Genomic DNA, 25,838 nt, shown 5'->3' with positions numbered 1-25,838 from the left:
CAGAGCTAGAGCGGTGTTTGTCAGACCATCAGACACTTCATCTGAAGGTAACTGGTACTGGTTTGAAAAAATAATGGAATTATGAAGGTAGTTTTGAACCGACCCAAAAAATGGGGTTAAATATGTGTAAAAAATATAATATATATATATATAATATTGCCTGAGCTTTCTTCTATCTCCTAGATTTCAGACAGACACTTCAAAACCTTATTCTTTATGATTTATTTTGTGAGTTTGTTGTTGCCATTTATGAATGTGCTACTCAGTGGGATTCTATGGGCTATTGCCAAATTCAATATATATGTTTTGATACCTAAAGGGGTATCGCTTAACCCCTAAGACTACTTACCCTAACCCCTAACCCTAACCCCTAACCCCTAACCCCTAACCCCTAACCCTAACCCCTAACCCTAACCCCTAACCCTAACCCCTAACCCTAACCCCTAACCCCTAACCCCTAACCCCTAACCCTAACCCCTAACCCCTAACCCCTAACCCTTAACCCCTAATCCTTAACCCCTAACCCCTAACCCCTAACCCCTAACCCTTAACCCCTAACCCCTAACCCTTAACCCCTAACCCCTAACCCCTAACCCCTAACCCCTAACCCTAACCCCTAACCCTTAACCCCTAAGACTACTTACCCTAACCCCTAACCACTAAGACTACTCACCCTAACCCCTAACCCCTAAGACTACTCACCCTAACCCCTAACCCCTAACCCCTAAGACTACTCACCCTAACCCCTAAGACTACTCACCCTAACCCCTAACCCCTAACCCCTAAGACTACTCACCCTAACCCCTAACCCCTAAGACTACTCATAACCCCTAACCCTAACCCCTAAGACTACTCACCCTAACCACTAAGACTACTCACCCTAACCCCTAACCCCTAAGACTACTCACCCTAACCCCTAACCCCTAAGACTACTCACCCTAACCCCTAAGACTACTCACCCTAACCCCTAACCCCTAACCCCTAACCCCTAAGACTACTCACCCTAACCCCTAACCCCTAAGACTACTCACCCTAACCCCTAACCCCTAACCCCTAACCCCTAACCCCTAACCCCTAAGACTACTCACCCTAACCCCTAACCCCTAACCCTTAAACCTTAACCCCTAACCCCTAAGACTACTCACCCTAACCCCTAACCCCTAACCCCTAACCCTTAACCCCTAACCCCTAAGACTACTCACCCTAACCCCTAACCCCTAAGACTACTCACCCTAACCCCTAAGACTACTCACCCTAACCCCTAACCCCTAAGACTACTCACCCTAACCCCTAACCCCTAACCCCTAAGACTACTTACCCTAACCCCTAACCCCTAAGACTACTCACCCTAACCCCTAACCCCTAACCCTAAGACTACTCACCCTAACCCCTAACCCCTAACCCTTAACCCCTAACCCTAAGACTACTCACCCTAACCCCTAAGACTACTCACCCTAACCCAAACAGCCCTGCTAGATATTAAGGATACTTTGTGCCATAGAATCCCAGACTGCACCTTGGCAGTAGACTGTGCCATAGAATCCAGACTGCACCTTGGCAGTAGACTGTAGCCATAGAATCCCAGACTGCACCTTGGCAGTAGACTGTACCATAGAATCCCAGACTCACCTTGGCAGTAGACTGTGCCATAGAATCCCAGACTGCACCTTGGCAGTAGACTGTACCATAGAATCCCAGACTGCAACCTTGGCAGTAGACTGTGCCATAGAATCCCAGACTCCACCTTGGCAGTAGACTGTGCCATAGAATCCCAGACTGCACCTTGCAGTAGACCTGTGCCATAGATCCCAGACCTCACCTTGGCAGTAGACTGTGCCATAGAATCCCAGACTGCACCTTGGCAGTAGACTGTGCCATAGAATCCCAGACTGCCCCTTGGCAGTAGACTGTGCCATAGAATCCCAGACTGCACCTTGGCAGTAGACTGGTGCCATAGAATCCCAGGACTGCACCTTGGCAGTAGACTGTACCATAGAATCCCAGACTGCACCTTGGCAGTAGACTGTGCCATAGAATCCCAGACTCCACCTTGGCAGTGGACTGTGCCATAGAATCCCAGACTCCACCTTGGCAGTAGACTGTGCCAGTATTTTAAGGCAGGTGAGCTCCTCCTAAACGCCGTTGTCTCTCTCCCCAGGGCTCCAGATGGACCCTCCAGGCCACCACCATGGACGGAAATTTTGTACGCGTAATTCAACCCTCACAAACAACAATGACATGATACTATTGATGAAACGATATTCTGAATTCGATATTAAAGACACCGAAGGACGTGTTTACCCGAATGAAAGATACCCAAGGACACGCGAAACTAACTGCTGTTTCTACTCCGCAGGGAATTCTCACTGTGCAGCCAGATCAGATGCAGGTGAGCCACGTCCCTACCTTTATAGGCTAACAACTATATACTAACTCTATAGCCACATCCACTACCTTTATAGGCTAACAACTATATACTAACTATATTAACTCTATAGCCACGTCCCCTACCTTTATAGGCTAACAACTATATACTAACTCTATAGCCACATCCCCCTACCTTTATAGGCTAACAACTATATACTAACTCTATAGCCACATCCCCCTACCTTTATAGGCTAACAACTATATACTAACTATATTAACTCTATAGCCACATCCACTACCTTTATAGGCTAACAACTATACACTAACTATATTAACTCTATAGCCACGTCCCCTACCTTTATAGGCTAACAACTATATACTAACTCTATAGCCACGTCCACTACCTTTATAGGCTAACAACTATATACTAACTTATACTAACTCTATAGCCACGTCCCCTACCGTTATATGCTAACAACTATATACTAACTATACTAACTCTATAGCCACGTCCCCTACCTTTATAGGCTACAACTATATACTAACTATATTAACTCTATAGCACGTCCCCCTACCTTTATAGGCTACAACTATACACTAACTGTATTAACTCTATAGCCACATGCACTACCTTTATAGGCTAACAACTATATACTAACTCTACTAACTCTATAGCCACGTCCCCTACCTTTATAGGCTAACAACTATATACTAACTCTATAGCCACATCCACTACCTTATAGGCTAACAACTATATACTAACTCTATAGCCACATCCCCCTACCTTTACAGGCTAACAACTATATACTAACTCTATAGCCACGTCCACTACCTTTATAGGCTAACAACTATACACTAACTATATTAACTCTATAGCCACGTCCCCTACCTTTACAGGCTAACAACTATATACTAACTATATTAACTCTTTAAATGAGTATACTAACTCTATATACTAACTATATTAACTATATAGCCACGTCCCCTACCTTTATAGGCTAACAACTATATACTAACTCTATAGCCACGTCCCCCTACCTTATAGGCTAACAACTATATACTAACTATATTAACTCTATAGCCACGTCCCCTACCTTTACAGGCTAACAACTATACACTAACTATATTAACTCTATAGCCACATCCACTACCTTTATAGGCTAACAACTATATACTAACTATATTAACTCTATACCCACGTCCCCTACCTTTATAGGCTAACAACTATATACTAACTCTATAGCCACGTCCCCTACCTTTACAGGCTAACACTATATACTAACTATATTAACTCTTTAAATGATATACTAACTCTATATACTAACTATATTAACTCTTTAAATGATATACTAACTCTATATACTAACTATATTAACTCTTTAAATGATATACTAACTCTATATACTAACTATATTAACTCTATAGCCACGTCCCCTACCTTTATAGGCTAACAACTATATACTAACTCTATAGCCCATCCCTACCTTTATAGGCTAACAACTATATACTAAACTCTATAGCCACGTCCCCTACCCTTTATAGGCTAACAACTATATACTAACTCTATAGCCACATCCACTACCTTGATAGGCTAACAACTATATACTAACTATATTACTCTATAGCCACATCCCCTACCTTTATAGGCTAACAACTATATACTAACTCTATAGCCACATCCCTTACCTTTACAGGCTAACAACTATACACTAACTATAGTTAACTCTTAAATGATATACTAACAACTATAAAACTAACTATACTAACTCTATAGCCACGTCCCCTACCTTTACAGGCTAACAACTATACACTAACTATATTGAACTCTTTAAATTATATACTAACTCTATATACTAACTATACTAACTCTATAGCCCACGTCCCCTACCTTATATGCTAACAACTATATACTAACTCTATAGCCACGTCCCCTACCTTTACAGGCTAACAACTATACACTAACTATATTAACTCTTTAAATGATATACTAACTCTATATACTAACTATATTAACTATATAGCCACGTCCCCTACCTTTATGGCTAACAACTATATACTAACTATATTAACTCTATAGCCACATCCACTACTTAGGCTAACACTATATACTAACTCTATAGCCACGTCCCCTACCGTTATAGGCTAACAACTATATACTAACTATACTAACTCTATAGCCACGTCCCCTACCTTTATAGGCTAACAACTATATACTAACTATACTACTCTATAGCCACGTCCCCTACCTTTATAGGCTAACAACTATATACTCACTATATTAACTCTATAGCCACGTCCCCTACCTTTATAGGCTAACAACTATAGACTAACTCTATAGCCACGTCCCTTACCTTTATAGGCTAACACTATATACTAACTATATTAACTCTATAGCCACGTCCACTACCTTTATAGGCTAACAACTATATACTAACTATACTAACTCTATAGCCACGTCCCCCTACCTTTACAGGCTAACAACTATATAATAAACTGTATTAACTCTTTTAAATGATATACTAACAACTATATACTAACTATACTAACTCTATATGCTATAATCTATATATCAACTCTATACTGTAAACTATATTCTAACTCTATATACCGTAAACTTATACTAACTCTATATACTATAATCTATATATCAACTCTATACTGTAAACTATATTCTAACTCTATATACTATAATCTATATATCAACTCTATACTGTAAACTATATTCTAACTCTATATACTGTAAACTATATACTAACTCTATATACTATAATCTATATATCAACTCTATACTGTAAACTATATTCTAACTCTATATACCGTAAACTATATACTAACTCTATATACTATAATCTATATATCAACTCTATACTGTAAACTATATTCTAACTCTATATACTATAATCTATATATCAACTCTATACTGTAAACTATATTCTAACTCTATATACTGTAAACTATATACTAACTCTATATACTATAATCTATATATCAACTCTATACTGTAAACTATATTCTAACTCTATATACCGTAAACTATATACTAACTCTATATACTATAATCTATATATCAACTCTATACTGTAAACTATATTCTAACTCTATATACTGTAAACTATATACTAACTCTATATACTATAATCTATATATCAACTCTATACTGTAAACTATATACTAACTCTATATAGTAACTATACTAACTGTATATACTATAATCTATATATCAACTCTATACTGTAAACTATATTCTAACTCTATATACTGTAAACTCCCTGTGGCTCAGTTGGTAGAGCATGGTGTTTGCAACGCCATTCCCACGGGGGACCAGTACAAAAAACAAATGTATGAAATGTATGCATTCACTACTGTAAGTCGCTCTGGATAAGAGCGTCTACTAAAATGTAAATGTAAACTATATTCTAACTCTATATACTATCATCTATATATCAACTCTATACTAACTATATTAACTCTATATACTATATACTACCTCTATATACAATAATCTATGTATCAACTCTATACTGTAAACTATATACTAATTCTATATATTAACTCTATACTATATACTAACTCTATATACTATAAACCATATACTAACTCTATATAGTAACTATACTAACTGTATATACTATAATCTATATATTAACTCTATACTATAAGTTATATACTAACTCTATATACTGTAAACAATACTAACTCTATATAGTAACTCTACTAACTCTATATACTATAATCTATATTCTAACTATATATACTGTAAACTCTACTAACTCTATATACTATAATCCATATTCTAACTCTATATACTGTAAACTATACTAACTCTATATACTATAATCTATATTCTAACTATATATACTGTAAACTATACTAACTCTATATACTATAATCTATATTCTAACTATATATACTGTAAAACTATACTAACTCTATATACTATAATCTATATTCTAACTATATATACTGTAATCTATATTCTAACTATATATACTGTAAACTATATTCTAACTATATATACTGTAAACTATACTAACTATATATACTGTAATCTATATTCTAACTATATATACTGTAAACTATATTCTAACTATATATACTGTAATCTATATTCTAACTATATATACTGTAAACTATATTCTAACTATATATACTGTAAACTATATTCTAACTATATATACTGTAAACTATATTCTAACTCTATATACTATAAACTATATGAACTCTACATAGTAACTATACTAACTGTAAATGCTATTAACTATATACTAACTATATATATTAACTCTACTTACTCTTTATACTATAAACTATGTATTAACTATATATACTAACTATGCTAACTCTGTATACTATAAAATAAACAAACTAAATATACTAACTTTATAAACTAAACACTAACTATATATACTATAAACTACACCCTAACTATATATACTATAAACTATATACTAGCTCTATATACTATAATCTATATACAAACTCTATAAAGTAACTATACTAACTCTATATACTAACTATACTAACTCTATATACTATGAACTATATATTATCTCTATATACTAACTATACTAACTCATATATACTGTAAACTATATACTAACTCGATATACTATACACTACATAGTAACTCTATATAGTAACTGTACTGACTGACTATGCTATAACCTATATACTAACTATATTAACTCTATAAACTAACTATATTAACTCTATATACTAACTATATTAACTCTATATACTAACTATACTAACTCTATATACTAACTATATTAACTCTATATACTAACTATATTAACTCTATATACTAACTATATTAACTCTATAGACTGACTATATTAACTCTATAGACTGACTATATTAACTCTATAGACTGACTATACTAACTCTATAGACTATACTAACTATACTAACTCTATATACTATATACTAACTCTAAATACTAACTATATTAACTCTATAGACTGACTATATTAACTCTATATACTAACTATACTAACTCTATATACTAACTATACTACCTCTATATTAACTATACTAACTCTATATACTATAAACAATATATTAACTCTGTATACTAAATAATCTAACTATAAATACTAACTATACTAATGCTATATACTAGCTATACTAACTCTATATACTAACTATACTAACTCTATAAAAATATATACCAACTCTGTATACTACCTATACTAACTCTATTTACTATACACTAACTGGCCTTATTGTTAATATACCATACCCCTCTGGCCTTATAATATACCACACCCCTCTGGCCTTAGAAATATACCACACCCCTCTGGCCTTATTAATATACCACACCCCTCTGGCCTTATTAATACCATACCCCTCTGGCCTTATAAATATACCTACCCCTCTGGCTTTATTAATATACCATACCCCCTCTGGCCTTATAAATATACCATACCCCTCTGGCCTTATAAATATACCATACCCCTCTGGCCTTATAAATATGCCATACCCCTCTGGCCTTATAAATATACCATACCCCTCTGGCCTTATTAATATACCATATACCCCTCTGGCCTTATTGTTAAATATACCCTACCCCTCTGGCCTATTATTAATCATTACCATACCCCTCTGGCCTTATAAATATACCATACCCTCTGGCCTTATAAATATACCATAACCCTCTGGCCTTATAATATACCCTACCCCTCTGGCCTTATAAATATACCATACCCCTCTGGCCTTATAAATATACCATACCCCTCTGGCCTTATTAATATACCATACCCCTCTGGCTTTATTAATATACCATACCCTCTGGCCTTATAAATATACCATACCCCTCTGGCCTTATAAATATACCATACCCCTCTGGCCTTATAAATATACCATACCCCTCTGGCCTTATTAATACCATACCCCTCTGGCCTTATTGTTAAATATACCCATACCCCTCTGGCCTTATTAATATACCACACCCTCTGGCCTTATTAATATACCATACCCCTCTGGCCTTATTAATATACCATACCCCCTCTGGCCTTATAAATATACCATACCCTCTGGCCTTATAAATATACCATACCCCTCTGGCCTTATAAATATACCATACCCCTCTGGCTTTATTAATATACCATACCCCTCTGGCCTTATTAATATACCACACCCCTCTGGCCCTTATAATATACCATACCCCTCCTGGCCTTATTAATATACCATACCCCTCTGGCCTTATTGTTAAATATACCATACCCCTCTGGCCTTATAAATATACCATAAATACCCTCTGGCCTTATTAATATACCATACCCCTCTGGCTTTATTAATCTACCATACCCCTCTGGCCTTATAAATATACCATACCCCTCTGGCCTTATAAATATACCATACCCCTCTGGCCTATAAAATATACCATACCCTCTGGCCTTATTAATATACCATACCCCTCTGGCCTTATTGTTAAATATACCTACCCCTCTGGCCTTATTAATATACCACACCACCTCTGGCCTTATTAATATACCATACCCCTCTGGCCTTATAAATATACCATACCCCTCTGGCCTTATAAATATACCATACCCCTCTGGCCTTTAATATACCATACCCCTCTGGCTTTATTAATATACCATACCCCTCTGGCCTTATTATATACCACACCCCTCTGGCCTTATAAATATACATACCCCTCTGGCCTTATTAATATATACCATACCCCTCTGGCCTATTGTTAAATATACCATACCCCTCTGGCCTTATTATATACCACACCCCTCTGGCCTTATTAATATACCATACCCCCTCTGGCCTTATTAATATACCATACCCCTCTGCCATTATAAATATACCATCCCCCTCTGGCCTTATTAATATACCATAACCCTCTGGCCTTATTAATATACCATACCCCTCTGGCCTTGTACATATACCATACCCCTCTGGGCCTTATAAATATACCATACCCTCTGGCCTTATTGTATAAATATACCATAACACCTCTGGCCTTATTAATAACCATAACCCCTCTGGCCTTATTGTTAAATATACCATACCCCTCTGGCCTTATAAATCTCACATACCCCTCATGGCCTTAGTTAATATACCATACCCCTCTGGCCTTATAAATATACATACCCCCTGGCCTTATTAATATACCATAACCCCTCTGGCCTTATTAATATACCATACCCCTCTGGCCTTATAAATATACCATACCCCTCTGGTCCTTATAAATATACCATACCCCTCTGGCCTTATAAATATACCATACCCCTCTGGCCTTATTAATATACCATACCCCTCTGGCCTTATTGCTAATTATATACTATAATTTGTAGGTGTGACATGCTCTTATATACCGTACTGCTTCCTCTCTGTCAGACTGTCAACCCGATCCTGATCCTGGCCCTGGTTCCCATCATGGACAGCCTGGTCTACCCTCTCATAAAGAAATGCCACCTGAACTTTACGTGAGTTCAGTGACCTGCAGTATTAACAGAGACTCACAGACTGGGCCTCACGTTGTACTGCTGATACCACACAGACTGGGCCTCACGTTGTACTGCTGATACCACACAGACTGGGCCTCACTGCTGATACCACACAGACTGGGCCTCACGTTGTACTGCTGATACCACACAGACTGGGCCTCACTGCTGATACCACACAGACTGGGCCTCACGTTGTACTGCTGATACCACACAGACTGGGCCTCACTGCTGATACCACACAGACTGGGCCTCACTGCTGATACCACACAGACTGGGCCTCACGTTGTACTGCTGATACCACACAGACTGGGCCTCACGTTGTACTGCTGATACCACACAGACTGGGCCTCACTGCTGATACCACACAGACTGGGCCTCACGTTGTACTGCTGATACCACACAGACTGGGCCTCATGTTGTACTGCTGATACCACACAGACTGGGCCTCACTGCTGATATCACACAGACTGGGCCTCACGTTGTACTGCTGATATCACACAGACTGGGCCTCACGTTGTACTGCTGATACCACACAGACTGGGCCTCACGTTGGACTACTGATACCACACAGACTGGGCCTCACGTTGTACTGCTGATACCACACAGACTGGGCCTCACGTTGTACTGCTGATACCACACAGGACTGGGCCTCACGTTGTACTGCTGATACCACACAGACTGGGTCTCACGTTGTACTGCTGATACCTCTGATACAACACATAATCTGCATCATTATGATATGTTAACACAGCCAGTGTGTGTGTGTGTTTGTGTGTGTCTGTGTGTGTGTGTGTGTGCCTCTCTGTGTCTGTCTGTGTGTGTCTGTGTGTGTGTGTGTGTGTGTCTCTGTGTGTGTGTGTGTGTGTGTGTGTGTGTGTGTGTGTGTGTGTGTGTGTGTGGTGTGTGTGTAGGCCTCTGAAGAGGATGACAGTGGGGATGCTGATCGCTGCGTTGGCTTTTGTAGCCGCTGCCCTGCTGCAACTACAGATTGATGTGAGTACGTATGTATGTATGTATGTATGTATGTATGTATGTATGTATGTATGTATGTATGTATGTATGTATGCGTGTGTGTATGTATGTATGTATGTATGTATGTACGTACGTGTGTATGTATGTATGTATGTACGTATGTATGTATGTATGTGAGTATATGTATGTATGTATGTATGTGTATGTATGTATGTATGTATGTATGTATGTATGTATGTATGTATGTATGTATGTATGTATGTATGTATGTGTGTGTGTGTGTGTATGTATGTATGTATGTATGTATGTATGTATGTATGTATGTATGTATGTATGTATGTATGTATGTATGTGAGTATATGTATGTATGTGTGTGTGTATATGTATGTATGTATGTATGTATGTATGTATGTATGTATGTATGTATGTATGTATGTATGTATGTACGTATGTACGTATGTATGTGTGTATATATGTATGTATGTATGTACGTACGTACGTACGTACGTACGTACGTATGTATGTATGTATGTATGTATGTATGTGCTCTCTCAGACACAGGTGAGAGAGCAAAGGAGAGTGAAAAGGAGATCTAAGGGCAAGTTTTTTAATTGTTCCTGCAGCAAAACCCTTCCCAAGCTGCCCCAAGGTGTTGCAGGCCAGGTCAAGTTCCTGAATCTCGACAGTGCCCCTCTGACTCTTACTATCGATGGGACCATCGACGTGTCTGTCCCAGCTCACCAGGCAAGTCATGTAGCCTCTATCTTCATGTCAACTGCTTCGTCTGTCATCGAAGACACGTTCTGATCCATGTTTACATGACCATGATCCTCCCTGCTTCCTTCAGGTGAATACTGGGGACTACTTGACGTTTGACAAATCAGTCAGAGTCGTGTTCAACAAGAACACGTCAACGGGGGACTGATCTGACCTTAATGTCGCAGACCCGACGTACAGCCTTGGTTTCTCCAACCCTGGGATATGAACCTGGTGAGTTTTGCCACTGTGTTTACTCATCCTAACGTCTGAGGAAAATGACTGGACAGAACAAAGCTTCGTCCATAGATCATAGGATCTACCGCTCGAGGCTTCGTCCATAGATCATAGGATCTACCGTTCTAGGCTTGGTCCATAGATCATCGGATTATCTACCGCTCGAGGCTTGGTCCATAGATCATAGGATCTACCGCTCGATCTACCGCTCGAGGCTTGGTCCATAGATCATAGGATCTACCGCTCGAGGCTTGGTCCATAGATCATAGGATCTACCGCTCGAGGCTTGGTCCATAGATCATAGGATCTACCGCTCGAGGCTTGGTCCATAGATCATAGGATCTCTACCGCTCGAGGCTTGGTCCATAGATCATAGGATCTACCGCTCGAGGCTTGGTCCATAGATCATAGGATCTACCGCTCTAGGCTTGGTCCATAGATCATAGGATCTACCGCTCTGAGGCTTGGTCCATAGATCATAGGATCTACCGCTCGAGGCTTGGTCCATAGATCATAGGATCTACCGCTCGAGGCTTGGTCCATAGATCATAGGATCTACCGCTCGAGGCTTGGTCCATAGATCATAGGATCTACCGCTCGAGGCTGGTCCATAGATCATAGGATCTACCGCTCGAGGCTTGGTCCATAGATCATAGGATCTACCGCTCGAGGCTTGGTCCATAGATCATAGGATCTACCGCTCGAGGCTTGGGTCCATAGATCATAGGATCTCCGCTCGAGGCTTGGTCCATAGATCATAGGATCTACCGCTCGAGGCTTGGTCCATAGATATAGGATCTACGCTCTGAGTTTGGTCTGAGTTGTTCTGACCATTCTAGTCTTGGTCTGTTGTGTTACTACCATTCTAGTCTTGGTCTGAGTTGTTCTACCATTCTAGTCTTGGTCTGAGTTGTCTAAACCATTCTAAGTCTTGTGGTCGGAGTTGTTCTACCATTCTAGTCTTGGTCTGAGTTGTTATACCATTCTAGGCTTGGTCTGAGTTGTTCTATCGTTCTAGTCTTGGTCCTGAGTTGTCTCTACCATTCTAAGTCTTGGTCCTGAGTTGTCTCTGCCGTCTAGTCTTGGTCTGAGTTGAGATTCTACCGTTCTAGTCTTGGTCTTAGTTGTTCTGCCATTCTAGTCTTGGTATGAGTTGGTGCTACCATTCTAGTCTTGGTCTGAGTTGTTTTACCATTCTAGTCTTGGTCTGAGTTGTTCTACCGTTCTAGTCTTGGTCTGAGTTGTTCTACCATTCTAGTCTTGGTCTGAGTTGTTCTGCCGTTCTAGTCTTGGTCTGAGTTGTTCTACCATTCTAGTCTTGGTCTGAGTTGTTCTACCATTCTAGTCTTGGTCTGAGTTGTTCTACTATTCTAGGCTTGGTCTGAGTTGTTCTACCATTCTAGTCTTGGTCTGAGTTGTTCTACCATTCTAGTCTTGGTCTGAATTGTTCTACCGTTCTAGTCTTGGTCTGAGTTGTTCTGCCATTCTAGTCTTGGTCCAAGACTCAGTCTATCAGCCACTATGTCTGTTGTTGATATCAGTCTATCAGCCACTATATACAGTTGAAGTCGGAAGTTTACATACACCTTAACCAAATAAATATAAACTCAGTTTTTCACAATTCCTGACATTTAATCCCAGTAAAAATTCCCTGTTTTAGGTCAGTTAGGATCACCACTTTATTTTAAGAATGTGAAATGTCAGAATAATAGTAGAGAGAATGATTTATTTCAGCTTTATTTCTTCATCACATTCCCAGTGGGTCAGAAGTTTACATACACTCAATTAGTATTTGGTAGCGTTGCCTTTAAATTGTTTAACTTGGGTCAAGCGATTCGGGTAGCCTTCCACAAGCTTCCCACAATAAGTTGGGTGAATTTTGTCCCATTCCTCCTGACAGAGCTGGTGTAACTGAGTCAGGTTTGTAGGCCTCCTTGCTCGCACACGCTTTTTCAGTTCTGCCCACAAATTTTCTATAGGATTGAGGTCAAGGCTTTGTGATGGCCACTCCAATACCTTGACTTTGTTGTCCTTAAGCCATTTTGCTACAACTTTGGAAGTATGCTTGGGGTCATTGTCCATTTGGAAGACCCATTTGCGACCAAACTTTAACTTCCTGACTGATGTCTTGAGATGTTGCTTGAATATATCCACATAATTTTCCTCCCTCATGATGCCATCCAGTTTGTGAAGTGCACCAGTCCCTCCTGCAGCAAAGCACCCCCACAACATGGTGCTGCCACCCCCGTGCTTCACGGTTGGGATGGTGTTCTTCAGCTTGCAAGCCTCCCGCCTAGATACTTTTGTACCTGTTTCCTCCAGCATCTTCACAAGGTCCTTTGCTGTTGTTCTGGGATTGATTTGCACTTTTCGCACCAAAGTACGTTCATCTCTAGGAGACAGAACGTGTCTCCTTCCTGAGCGGTATGACGGCTGCGTGGTCTCATGGTGTTTATACTTGCGTACTATTGTTTGTACAGATGAACGTGGTACCTTCAGGCGTTTGGAAATTGCTCCCAAGTATGAACCAGACTTGTGGAGGTCTACAATTTATCTTCTGAGGTCTTGGCTGATATCTTTTGATTTTCCCATGATGCCAAGCAAAGAGGCCCTGAGTTTGAAGGTAGGCCTTGAAATACATCCATAGGTATACTTCCAATTGACTCAGATTATGTCAATTAGCCTATCAGAAGCTTCTAAAGCCATGACACCATTTTCTGGAATTTTCCAAGCTGTTTAAAGGCACAGTCAACTTAGTGTAACTTAGTGCCAAAACTATATTTTGTTAACAAGAAATGTGTTTTGTGGTTGAAAAACAAGTTTCAATGACTCCAACCTCAGTGGATGTAAACTTCCCACTTCAACTGTCTGTTGTTGATATGTCTATCAGCCACTATGTCTGTTGTTGATATGTCTATCAGCCACTATGTCTGTTGTTGATATGTCTATCAGCCACTATGTCTGTTGTTGATATGTCTATCAGCCACTATGTCTGTTGTTGATATGTCTATCAGTCAATATGTCTGTTGTTGATATGTCTATCAGTCAATATGTCTGTTGTTGACATGTCTATCAGCCACTATGGAATGTAACATCCCCTCCTGTTTCTCTCCAGGTTTACGACTTGAGCAAGAAGCCCGACGACGGCATGAACGCCATCAGGTCAGTTACAACAGTCCCCTTAGTGGTTAGGGCCCTGAATGTTACCAACAGTCCCGTTAGTGGTTAGGGTCAGGACCCTGAGTGTTACCAACAGTCCCGTTAGTGGTTAGGGTCAGGACCCTGAGTGTTACCAACGATCCCGTTAGTGGTTAGGGTCAGGACCCTGAGTGTTACCAACAGTCCCCTTAGTGGTTAGGGTCAGGACCCTGAGTGTTACCAACGGTCCCGTTAGTGGTTAGGGCCCTGAGTGTTACCAACAGTCCCGTTAGTGGTTAGGACCCTGAGTGTTACCAACAGTCCCGTTAGTGGTTAGGGTCAGGACCCTGAGTGTTACCAACAGTCCCGTTAGTGGTTAGGGTCAGGACCCTGAGTGTTACCAACGGTCCCGTTAGTGGTTAGGGCCCTGAGTGTTACCAACAGTCCCGTTAGTGGTCAGGGTCAGGGCCCTGAGTGTTACCAACAGTCCCGTTAGTGGTTAGGGTCAGGACCCTGAGTGTTACCAACAGTCCCGTTAGTGGTTAGGGTCAGGGCCCTGAGTGTTACCAACAGTCCCGTTAGTGGTTAGGGGTCAGGACCCTGAGTGTTACCAACAGTCCCGTTAGTGGTTAGGGTCAGGACCCTGAGTGTTACCAACAGTCCCGTTAGTGGTTAGGGTCAGGACCCTGAGTGTTACCAACAGTCCCGTTAGTGGTTAGGGTCAGGACCCTGAGTGTTACCAACGGTCCCGTTAGTGGTTAGGGTCAGGACCCTGAGTGTTACCAACAGTCCCCTTAGTGGTTAGGGTCAGGACCCTGAGTGTTACCAACGGTCCCGTTAGTGGTTAGGGCCCTGAGTGTTACCAACAGTCCCCTTAGTGGTTAGGGTCAGGACCCTGAGTGTTACCAACAGTCCCATCAGTGGTTAGGGTCAGGGCCCTGAGTGTTACCAACAGTCCTGTTAGTGGTTAGGACCCTGAGTGTTACCAACAGTCCTGTTAGTGGTTAGGGTCAGGACCCTGAGTGTTACCAACAGTCCCGTTAGTGGTTAGGGTCAGGACCCTGAGTGTTACCAACGGTCCCGTTAGTGGTTAGGGCCCTGAGTGTTACCAACAGTCCCGTTAGTGGTCAGGGTCAGGGCCCTGAGTGTTACCAACAGTCCCATTAGTGGTTAGGGTCAGGACCCTGAGTGTTACCAACAGTCCCGTTAGTGGTTAGGGTCAGGGCCCTGAGTGTTACCAACAGTCCCGTTAGTGGTTAGGGTCAGGACCCTGAGTGTTACCAACAGTCCCGTTAGTGGTTAGGGTCAGGACCCTGAGTGTTACCAACAGTCCCGTTAGTGGTTAGGGTCAGGGCCCTGAGTGTTACCAACAGTCCCCTTAGTGGTTAGGGTCAGGACCCTGAGTGTTACCAACAGTCCCGTTAGTGGTTAGGGTCAGGGCCCTGAGTGTTACCAACAGTCCCGTTAGTGGTTAGGGTCAGGACCCTGAGTGTTACCAACAGTCCCGTTAGTGGTTAGGGTCAGGGCCCTGAGTGTTACCAACAGTCCCGTTAGTGGTTAGGGTCAGGACCCTGAGTGTTACCAACAGTCCCCTTAGTGGTTAGGGTCAGGACCCTGAGTGTTACCAACAGTCCCGTTAGTGGTTAGGGTCAGGACCCTGAGTGTTACCAACAGTCCCGTTAGTGGTTAGGGCCCTGAGTGTTACCAACAGTCCCGTTAGTGGTTAGGGTCAGGACCCTGAGTGTTACCAACAGTCCCCTTAGTGGTCAGGACCCTGAGTGTTACCAACAGTCCGTTAGTGGTTAGGGTCAGGACCCTGAGTGTTACCAACAGTCCCCTTAGTGGTCAGGACCCTGAGTGTTACCAACAGTCCCGTTAGCGGTTATGGTCAGGACCCTGAGTGTTACCAACAGTCCCCTTAGTGGTTAGGGTCAGGACCCTGAGTGTTACCAACAGTCCCGTTAGTGGTTAGGGTCAGGACCCTGAGTGTTACCAACAGTCCCGTTAGGGGTTAGGGTCAGGACCCTGAGTGTTACCAACAGTCCTGTTAGTGGTTAGGGCCCTGAGTGTTACCAACAGTCCCCTTAGTGGTCAGGGCCCTGTGTGTTACCAACAGTCCCGTTAGTGGTAAGGGTCAGGACCCTGAGTGTTACCAACAGTCCCGTTAGTGGTCAGGACCCTGAGTGTTACCAATAGTCCCGTTAGTGGTGAGGGTCAAGAACCCTGAGTGTTACCAACAGTCCCGTTAGTGGTCAGGGGCCCTGAGTGTTACCAACAGTCCTGTTAGTCGTTAGGGCCCTGAGTGTTACCAACAGTCCCCTTAGTGGTCAGGGCCCTGAGTGTTACCAACAGTCCCCTTAGTGGTTAGGGTCAGGGCCCTGAGTGTTACCAACAGTCCCGTTAGTGGTTAGGGTCAGGACCCTGAGTGTTACCAACAGTCCCCTTAGTGGTTAGGGCCCTGAGTGTTACCAACAGTCCCGTTAGTGGTTAGGGTCAGGGCCCTGAGTGTTACCAACAGTCCCGTTAGTGGTTAGGGTCAGGACCCTGAGTGTTACCAACAGTCCCGTTAGTGGTTAGGGTCAGGACCCTGAGTGTTACCAACAGTCCCGTTAGTGGTTAGGGTCAGGGCCCTGAGTGTTACCAACAGTCCCCTTAGTGGTTAGGGTCAGGACCCTGAGTGTTACCAACAGTCCCGTTAGTGGTTAGGGTCAGGGCCCTGAGTGTTACCAACAGTCCCGTTAGTGGTTAGGGTCAGGACCCTGAGTGTTACCAACAGTCCCGTTAGTGGTTAGGGTCAGGGCCCTGAGTGTTACCAACAGTCCCGTTAGTGGTTAGGGTCAGGACCCTGAGTGTTACCAACAGTCCCGTTAGTGGTTAGGGCCCTGAGTGTTACCAACAGTCCCCTTAGTGGTTAGGGTCAGGACCCTGAGTGTTACCAACAGTCCCGTTAGTGGTTAGGGTCAGGACCCTGAGTGTTACCAACAGTCCCGTTAGTGGTTAGGGCCCTGAGTGTTACCAACAGTCCCGTTAGTGGTTAGGGTCAGGACCCTGAGTGTTACCAACAGTCCCCTTAGTGGTTAGGGTCAGGACCCTGAGTGTTACCAACAGTCCCGTTAGTGGTTAGGGTCAGGGCCCTGAGTGTTACCAACAGTCCCGTTAGTGGTTAGGGTCAGGACCCTGAGTGTTACCAACAGTCCCGTTAGTGGTTAGGGTCAGGACCCTGAGTGTTACCAACAGTCCCGTTAGTGGTTAGGGTCAGGGCCCTGAGTGTTACCAACAGTCCCCTTAGTGGTTAGGGTCAGGACCCTGAGTGTTACCAACAGTCCCGTTAGTGGTTAGGGTCAGGGCCCTGAGTGTTACCAACAGTCCCGTTAGTGGTTAGGGTCAGGACCCTGAGTGTTACCAACAGTCCCGTTAGTGGTTAGGGTCAGGGCCCTGAGTGTTACCAACAGTCCCGTTAGTGGTTAGGGTCAGGACCCTGAGTGTTACCAACAGTCCCGTTAGTGGTTAGGGCCCTGAGTGTTACCAACAGTCCCCTTAGTGGTTAGGGTCAGGACCCTGAGTGTTACCAACAGTCCCGTTAGTGGTTAGGGTCAGGACCCTGAGTGTTACCAACAGTCCCGTTAGTGGTTAGGGCCCTGAGTGTTACCAACAGTCCCGTTAGTGGTTAGGGTCAGGACCCTGAGTGTTACCAACAGTCCCCTTAGTGGTCAGGACCCTGAGTGTTACCAACAGTCCGTTAGTGGTTAGGGTCAGGACCCTGAGTGTTACCAACAGTCCCCTTAGTGGTCAGGACCCTGAGTGTTACCAACAGTCCCGTTAGCGGTTATGGTCAGGACCCTGAGTGTTACCAACAGTCCCCTTAGGGGTTAGGGTCAGGACCCTGAGTGTTACCAACGGTCCCGTTAGTGGTTAGGGTCAGGACCCTGAGTGTTACCAACAGTCCCCTTAGTGGTTAGGGTCAGGACCCTGAGTGTTACCAACGGTCCCGTTAGTGGTTAGGGCCCTGAGTGTTACCAACAGTCCCCTTAGTGGTTAGGGTCAGAACCCTGAGTGTTACCAACAGTCCCATCAGTGGTTAGGGTCAGGGCCCTGAGTGTTACCAACAGTCCTGTTAGTGGTTAGGACCCTGAGTGTTACCAACAGTCCCGTTAGTGGTTAGGGTCAGGACCCTGAGTGTTACCAACAGTCCCGTTAGTGGTTAGGGTCAGGACCCTGAGTGTTACCAACGGTCCCGTTAGTGGTTAGGGCCCTGAGTGTTACCAACAGTCCCGTTAGTGGTCAGGGTCAGGGCCCTGAGTGTTACCAACAGTCCCATTAGTGGTTAGGGTCAGGACCCTGAGTGTTACCAACAGTCCCGTTAGTGGTTAGGGTCAGGGCCCTGAGTGTTACCAACAGTCCCGTTAGTGGTTAGGGTCAGGACCCTGAGTGTTACCAACAGTCCCGTTAGTGGTTAGGGTCAGGACCCTGAGTGTTACCAACAGTCCCGTTAGTGGTTAGGGTCAGGGCCCTGAGTGTTACCAACAGTCCCCTTAGTGGTTAGGGTCAGGACCCTGAGTGTTACCAACAGTCCCGTTAGTGGTTAGGGTCAGGGCCCTGAGTGTTACCAACAGTCCCGTTAGTGGTTAGGGTCAGGACCCTGAGTGTTACCAACAGTCCCGTTAGTGGTTAGGGTCAGGGCCCTGAGTGTTACCAACAGTCCCGTTAGTGATTAGGGTCAGGACCCTGAGTGTTACCAACAGTCCCCTTAGTGGTTAGGGTCAGGGCCCTGAGTGTTACCAACAGTCCCGTTAGTGGTTAGGGTCAGGACCCTGAGTGTTACCAACAGTCCCGTTAGTGGTTAGGGCCCTGAGTGTTACCAACAGTCCCGTTAGTGGTTAGGGTCAGGACCCTGAGTGTTACCAACAGTCCCCTTAGTGGTCAGGACCCTGAGTGTTACCAACAGTCCGTTAGTGGTTAGGGTCAGGACCCTGAGTGTTACCAACAGTCCCCTTAGTGGTCAGGACCCTGAGTGTTACCAACAGTCCCGTTAGCGGTTATGGTCAGGACCCTGAGTGTTACCAACAGTCCCCTTAGTGGTTAGGGTCAGGACCCTGAGTGTTACCAACAGTCCCGTTAGTGGTTAGGGTCAGGACCCTGAGTGTTACCAACAGTCCCGTTAGGGGTTAGGGTCAGGACCCTGAGTGTTACCAACAGTCCTGTTAGTGGTTAGGGCCCTGAGTGTTACCAACAGTCCCCTTAGTGGTCAGGGCCCTGTGTGTTACCAACAGTCCCGTTAGTGGTAAGGGTCAGGACCCTGAGTGTTACCAACAGTCCCGTTAGTGGTCAGGACCCTGAGTGTTACCAATAGTCCCGTTAGTGGTGAGGGTCAAGAACCCTGAGTGTTACCAACAGTCCCGTTAGTGGTCAGGGCCCTGAGTGTTACCAACAGTCCTGTTAGTCGTTAGGGCCCTGAGTGTTACCAACAGTCCCCTTAGTGGTCAGGGCCCTGAGTGTTACCAACAGTCCCCTTAGTGGTTAGGGTCAGGGCCCTGAGTGTTACCAACAGTCCCGTTAGTGGTTAGGGTCAGGACCCTGAGTGTTACCAACAGTCCCCTTAGTGGTTAGGGCCCTGAGTGTTACCAACAGTCCCGTTAGTGGTTAGGGTCAGGGCCCTGAGTGTTACCAACAGTCCCGTTAGTGGTTAGGGTCAGGACCCTGAGTGTTACCAACAGTCCCGTTAGTGGTTAGGGTCAGGACCCTGAGTGTTACCAACAGTCCCGTTAGTGGTTAGGGTCAGGGCCCTGAGTGTTACCAACAGTCCCCTTAGTGGTTAGGGTCAGGACCCTGAGTGTTACCAACAGTCCCGTTAGTGGTTAGGGTCAGGGCCCTGAGTGTTACCAACAGTCCCGTTAGTGGTTAGGGTCAGGACCCTGAGTGTTACCAACAGTCCCGTTAGTGGTAGGGTCAGGGCCCTGAGTGTTACCAAAAGTCCCGTTAGTGGTTAGGGTCAGGACCCTGAGTGTTACCAACAGTCCCGTTAGTGGTTAGGGCCCTGAGTGTTACCAACAGTCCCCTTAGTGGTTAGGGTCAGGACCCTGAGTGTTACCAACAGTCCCGTTAGTGGTTAGGGTCAGGACCCTGAGTGTTACCAACAGTCCCGTTAGTGGTTAGGGCCCTGAGTGTTACCAACAGTCCCGTTAGTGGTTAGGGTCAGGACCCTGAGTGTTACCAACAGTCCCCTTAGTGGTTAGGGTCAGGACCCTGAGTGTTACCAACAGTCCCGTTAGTGGTTAGGGTCAGGGCCCTGAGTGTTACCAACAGTCCCGTTAGTGGTTAGGGTCAGGACCCTGAGTGTTACCAACAGTCCCGTTAGTGGTTAGGGTCAGGACCCTGAGTGTTACCAACAGTCCCGTTAGTGGTTAGGGTCAGGGCCCTGAGTGTTACCAACAGTCCCCTTAGTGGTTAGGGTCAGGACCCTGAGTGTTACCAACAGTCCCGTTAGTGGTTAGGGTCAGGGCCCTGAGTGTTACCAACAGTCCCGTTAGTGGTTAGGGTCAGGACCCTGAGTGTTACCAACAGTCCCGTTAGTGGTTAGGGTCAGGGCCCTGAGTGTTACCAACAGTCCCGTTAGTGGTTAGGGTCAGGACCCTGAGTGTTACCAACAGTCCCGTTAGTGGTTAGGGCCCTGAGTGTTACCAACAGTCCCCTTAGTGGTTAGGGTCAGGACCCTGAGTGTTACCAACAGTCCCGTTAGTGGTTAGGGTCAGGACCCTGAGTGTTACCAACAGTCCCGTTAGTGGTTAGGGCCCTGAGTGTTACCAACAGTCCCGTTAGTGGTTAGGGTCAGGACCCTGAGTGTTACCAACAGTCCCCTTAGTGGTCAGGACCCTGAGTGTTACCAACAGTCCGTTAGTGGTTAGGGTCAGGACCCTGAGTGTTACCAACAGTCCCCTTAGTGGTCAGGACCCTGAGTGTTACCAACAGTCCCGTTAGTGGTTAGGGTCAGGACCCTGAGTGTTACCAACAGTCCCGTTAGTGGTTAGGGTCAGGACCCTGAGTGTTACCAACGGTCCCGTTAGTGGTTAGGGTCAGGACCCTGAGTGTTACCAACAGTCCCCTTAGTGGTTAGGGTCAGGACCCTGAGTGTTACTAACGGTCCCGTTAGTGGTTAGGGCCCTGAGTGTTACCAACAGTCCCCTTAGTGGTTAGGGTCAGGACCCTGAGTGTTACCAACAGTCCCGTTAGTGGTTAGGGTCAGGGCCCTGAGTGTTACCAACAGTCCCCTTAGTGGTTAGGGTCAGGACCCTGAGTGTTACCAACAGTCCCGTTAGTGGTTAGGGTCAGGGCCCTGAGTGTTACCAACAGTCCCGTTAGTGGTTAGGGTCAGGACCCTGAGTGTTACCAACAGTCCCGTTAGTGGTTAGGACCCTGAGTGTTACCAACAGTCCTGTTAGTGGTTAGGGTCAGGACCCTGAGTGTTACCAACAGTCCCGTTAGTGGTTAGGGTCAGGACCCTGAGTGTTACCAACGGTCCCGTTAGTGGTTAGGGCCCTGAGTGTTACCAACAGTCCCGTTAGTGGTCAGGGTCAGGGCCCTGAGTGTTACCAACAGTCCCATTAGTGGTTAGGGTCAGGACCCTGAGTGTTACCAACAGTCCCGTTAGTGGTTAGGGTCAGGGCCCTGAGTGTTACCAACAGTCCCGTTAGTGGTTAGGGTCAGGACCCTGAGTGTTACCAACAGTCCCGTTAGTGGTTAGGGTCAGGACCCTGAGTGTTACCAACAGTCCCGTTAGTGGTTAGGGTCAGGGCCCTGAGTGTTACCAACAGTCCCCTTAGTGGTTAGGGTCAGGACCCTGAGTGTTACCAACAGTCCCGTTAGTGGTTAGGGTCAGGGCCCTGAGTGTTACCAACAGTCCCGTTAGTGGTTAGGGTCAGGACCCTGAGTGTTACCAACAGTCCCGTTAGTGGTTAGGGTCAGGGCCCTGAGTGTTACCAACAGTCCCGTTAGTGGTTAGGGTCAGGACCCTGAGTGTTACCAACAGTCCCCTTAGTGGTCAGGACCCTGAGTGTTACCAACAGTCCGTTAGTGGTTAGGGTCAGGACCCTGAGTGTTACCAACAGTCCCCTTAGTGGTCAGGACCCTGAGTGTTACCAACAGTCCCGTTAGCGGTTATGGTCAGGACCCTGAGTGTTACCAACAGTCCCCTTAGTGGTTAGGGTCAGGACCCTGAGTGTTACCAACAGTCCCGTTAGTGGTTAGGGTCAGGACCCTGAGTGTTACCAACAGTCCCGTTAGGGGTTAGGGTCAGGACCCTGAGTGTTACCAACAGTCCTGTTAGTGGTTAGGGCCCTGAGTGTTACCAACAGTCCCCTTAGTGGTCAGGGCCCTGTGTGTTACAAACAGTCCCGTTAGTGGTAAGGGTCAGGACCCTGAGTGTTACCAACAGTCCCGTTAGTGGTCAGGACCCTGAGTGTTACCAATAGTCCCGTTAGTGGTGAGGGTCAAGAACCCTGAGTGTTACCAACAGTCCCGTTAGTGGTCAGGGCCCTGAGTGTTACCAACAGTCCTGTTAGTCGTTAGGGCCCTGAGTGTTACCAACAGTCCCCTTAGTGGTCAGGAACCTGAGTGTTACCAACAGTCCCCTTAGTGGTTAGGGTCAGGGCCCTGAGTGTTACCAACAGTCCCGTTAGTGGTTAGGGTCAGGACCCTGAGTGTTACCAACAGTCCCCTTAGTGGTTAGGGCCCTGAGTGTTACCAACAGTCCCGTTAGTGGTTAGGGTCAGGGCCCTGAGTGTTACCAACAGTCCCGTTAGTGGTTAGGGTCAGGGCCCTGAGTGTTACCAACAGTCCCGTTAGTGGTTAGGGTCAGGACCCTGAGTGTTACCAACAGTCCCGTTAGTGGTTAGGGTCAGGGCCCTGAGTGTTACCAACAGTCCCCTTAGTGGTTAGGGTCAGGACCCTGAGTGTTACCAACAGTCCCGTTAGTGGTTAGGGTCAGGGCCCTGAGTGTTACCAACAGTCCCGTTAGTGGTTAGGGTCAGGACCCTGAGTGTTACCAACAGTCCCGTTAGTGGTTAGGGTCAGGGCCCTGAGTGTTACCAACAGTCCCGTTAGTGGTTAGGGTCAGGACCCTGAGTGTTACCAACAGTCCCGTTAGTGGTTAGGGCCCTGAGTGTTACCAACAGTCCCCTTAGTGGTTAGGGTCAGGACCCTGAGTGTTACCAACAGTCCCGTTAGTGGTTAGGGTCAGGACCCTGAGTGTTACCAACAGTCCCGTTAGTGGTTAGGGCCCTGAGTGTTACCAACAGTCCCGTTAGTGGTTAGGGTCAGGACCCTGAGTGTTACCAACAGTCCCCTTAGTGGTTAGGGTCAGGACCCTGAGTGTTACCAACTGTCCCGTTAGTGGTTAGGGTCAGGGCCCTGAGTGTTACCAACAGTCCCGTTAGTGGTTAGGGTCAGGACCCTGAGTGTTACCAACAGTCCCGTTAGTGGTTAGGGTCAGGACCCTGAGTGTTACCAACAGTCCCGTTAGTGGTTAGGGTCAGGGCCCTGAGTGTTACCAACAGTCCCCTTAGTGGTTAGGGTCAGGACCCTGAGTGTTACCAACAGTCCCGTTAGTGGTTAGGGTCAGGGCCCTGAGTGTTACCAACAGTCCCGTTAGTGGTTAGGGTCAGGACCCTGAGTGTTACCAACAGTCCCGTTAGTGGTTAGGGTCAGGGCCCTGAGTGTTACCAACAGTCCCGTTAGTGGTTAGGGTCAGGACCCTGAGTGTTACCAACAGTCCCGTTAGTGGTTAGGGCCCTGAGTGTTACCAACAGTCCCCTTAGTGGTTAGGGTCAGGACCCTGAGTGTTACCAACAGTCCCGTTAGTGGTTAGGGTCAGGACCCTGAGTGTTACCAACAGTCCCGTTAGTGGTTAGGGCCCTGAGTGTTACCAACAGTCCCGTTAGTGGTTAGGGTCAGGACCCTGAGTGTTACCAACAGTCCCCTTAGTGGTCAGGACCCTGAGTGTTACCAACAGTCCGTTAGTGGTTAGGGTCAGGACCCTGAGTGTTAACAACAGTCCCCTTAGTGGTCAGGACCCTGAGTGTTACCAACAGTCCCGTTAGCGGTTATGGTCAGGACCCTGAGTGTTACCAACAGTCCCCTTAGTGGTTAGGGTCAGGACCCTGAGTGTTACCAACGGTCCCGTTAGTGGTTAGGGTCAGGACCCTGAGTGTTACCAACAGTCCCCTTAGTGGTTAGGGTCAGGACCCTGAGTGTTACCAACGGTCCCGTTAGTGGTTAGGGCCCTGAGTGTTACCAACAGTCCCCTTAGTGGTTAGGGTCAGAACCCTGAGTGTTACCAACAGTCCCATCAGTGGTTAGGGTCAGGGCCCTGAGTGTTACCAACAGTCCTGTTAGTGGTTAGGACCCTGAGTGTTACCAACAGTCCCGTTAGTGGTTAGGGTCAGGACCCTGAGTGTTACCAACAGTCCCGTTAGTGGTTAGGGTCAGGACCCTGAGTGTTACCAACGGTCCCGTTAGTGGTTAGGGCCCTGAGTGTTACCAACAGTCCCGTTAGTGGTTAGGGTCAGGGCCCTGAGTGTTACCAACAGTCCCATTAGTGGTTAGGGTCAGGACCCTGAGTGTTACCAACAGTCCCGTTAGTGGTTAGGGTCAGGGCCCTGAGTGTTACCAACAGTCCCGTTAGTGGTTAGGGTCAGGACCCTGAGTGTTACCAACAGTCCCGTTAGTGGTTAGGGTCAGGACCCTGAGTGTTACCAACAGTCCCGTTAGTGGTTAGGGTCAGGGCCCTGAGTGTTACCAACAGTCCCCTTAGTGGTTAGGGTCAGGACCCTGAGTGTTACCAACAGTCCCGTTAGTGGTTAGGGTCAGGGCCCTGAGTGTTACCAACAGTCCCGTTAGTGGTTAGGGTCAGGA

General features: G+C 45.5%; 1 pseudogene; it reads left to right on the top strand.

The window, feature by feature from the left end:
- Window positions 1–25,838, top strand: part of LOC115184933 (solute carrier family 15 member 1-like) — a 47,966-nt pseudogene that overhangs the window by 10,630 nt on the left and 11,498 nt on the right.

The sequence above is a fragment of the Salmo trutta genome, unplaced genomic scaffold (assembly GCF_901001165.1).
Source record: "Salmo trutta unplaced genomic scaffold, fSalTru1.1, whole genome shotgun sequence".
In the NCBI taxonomy this organism is placed as follows: Eukaryota; Metazoa; Chordata; class Actinopteri; order Salmoniformes; family Salmonidae; genus Salmo; species Salmo trutta.
The sequence above is the reverse complement of the archived record's forward strand: the minus strand, read 5'-3'. Positions and strand labels throughout refer to the sequence as shown.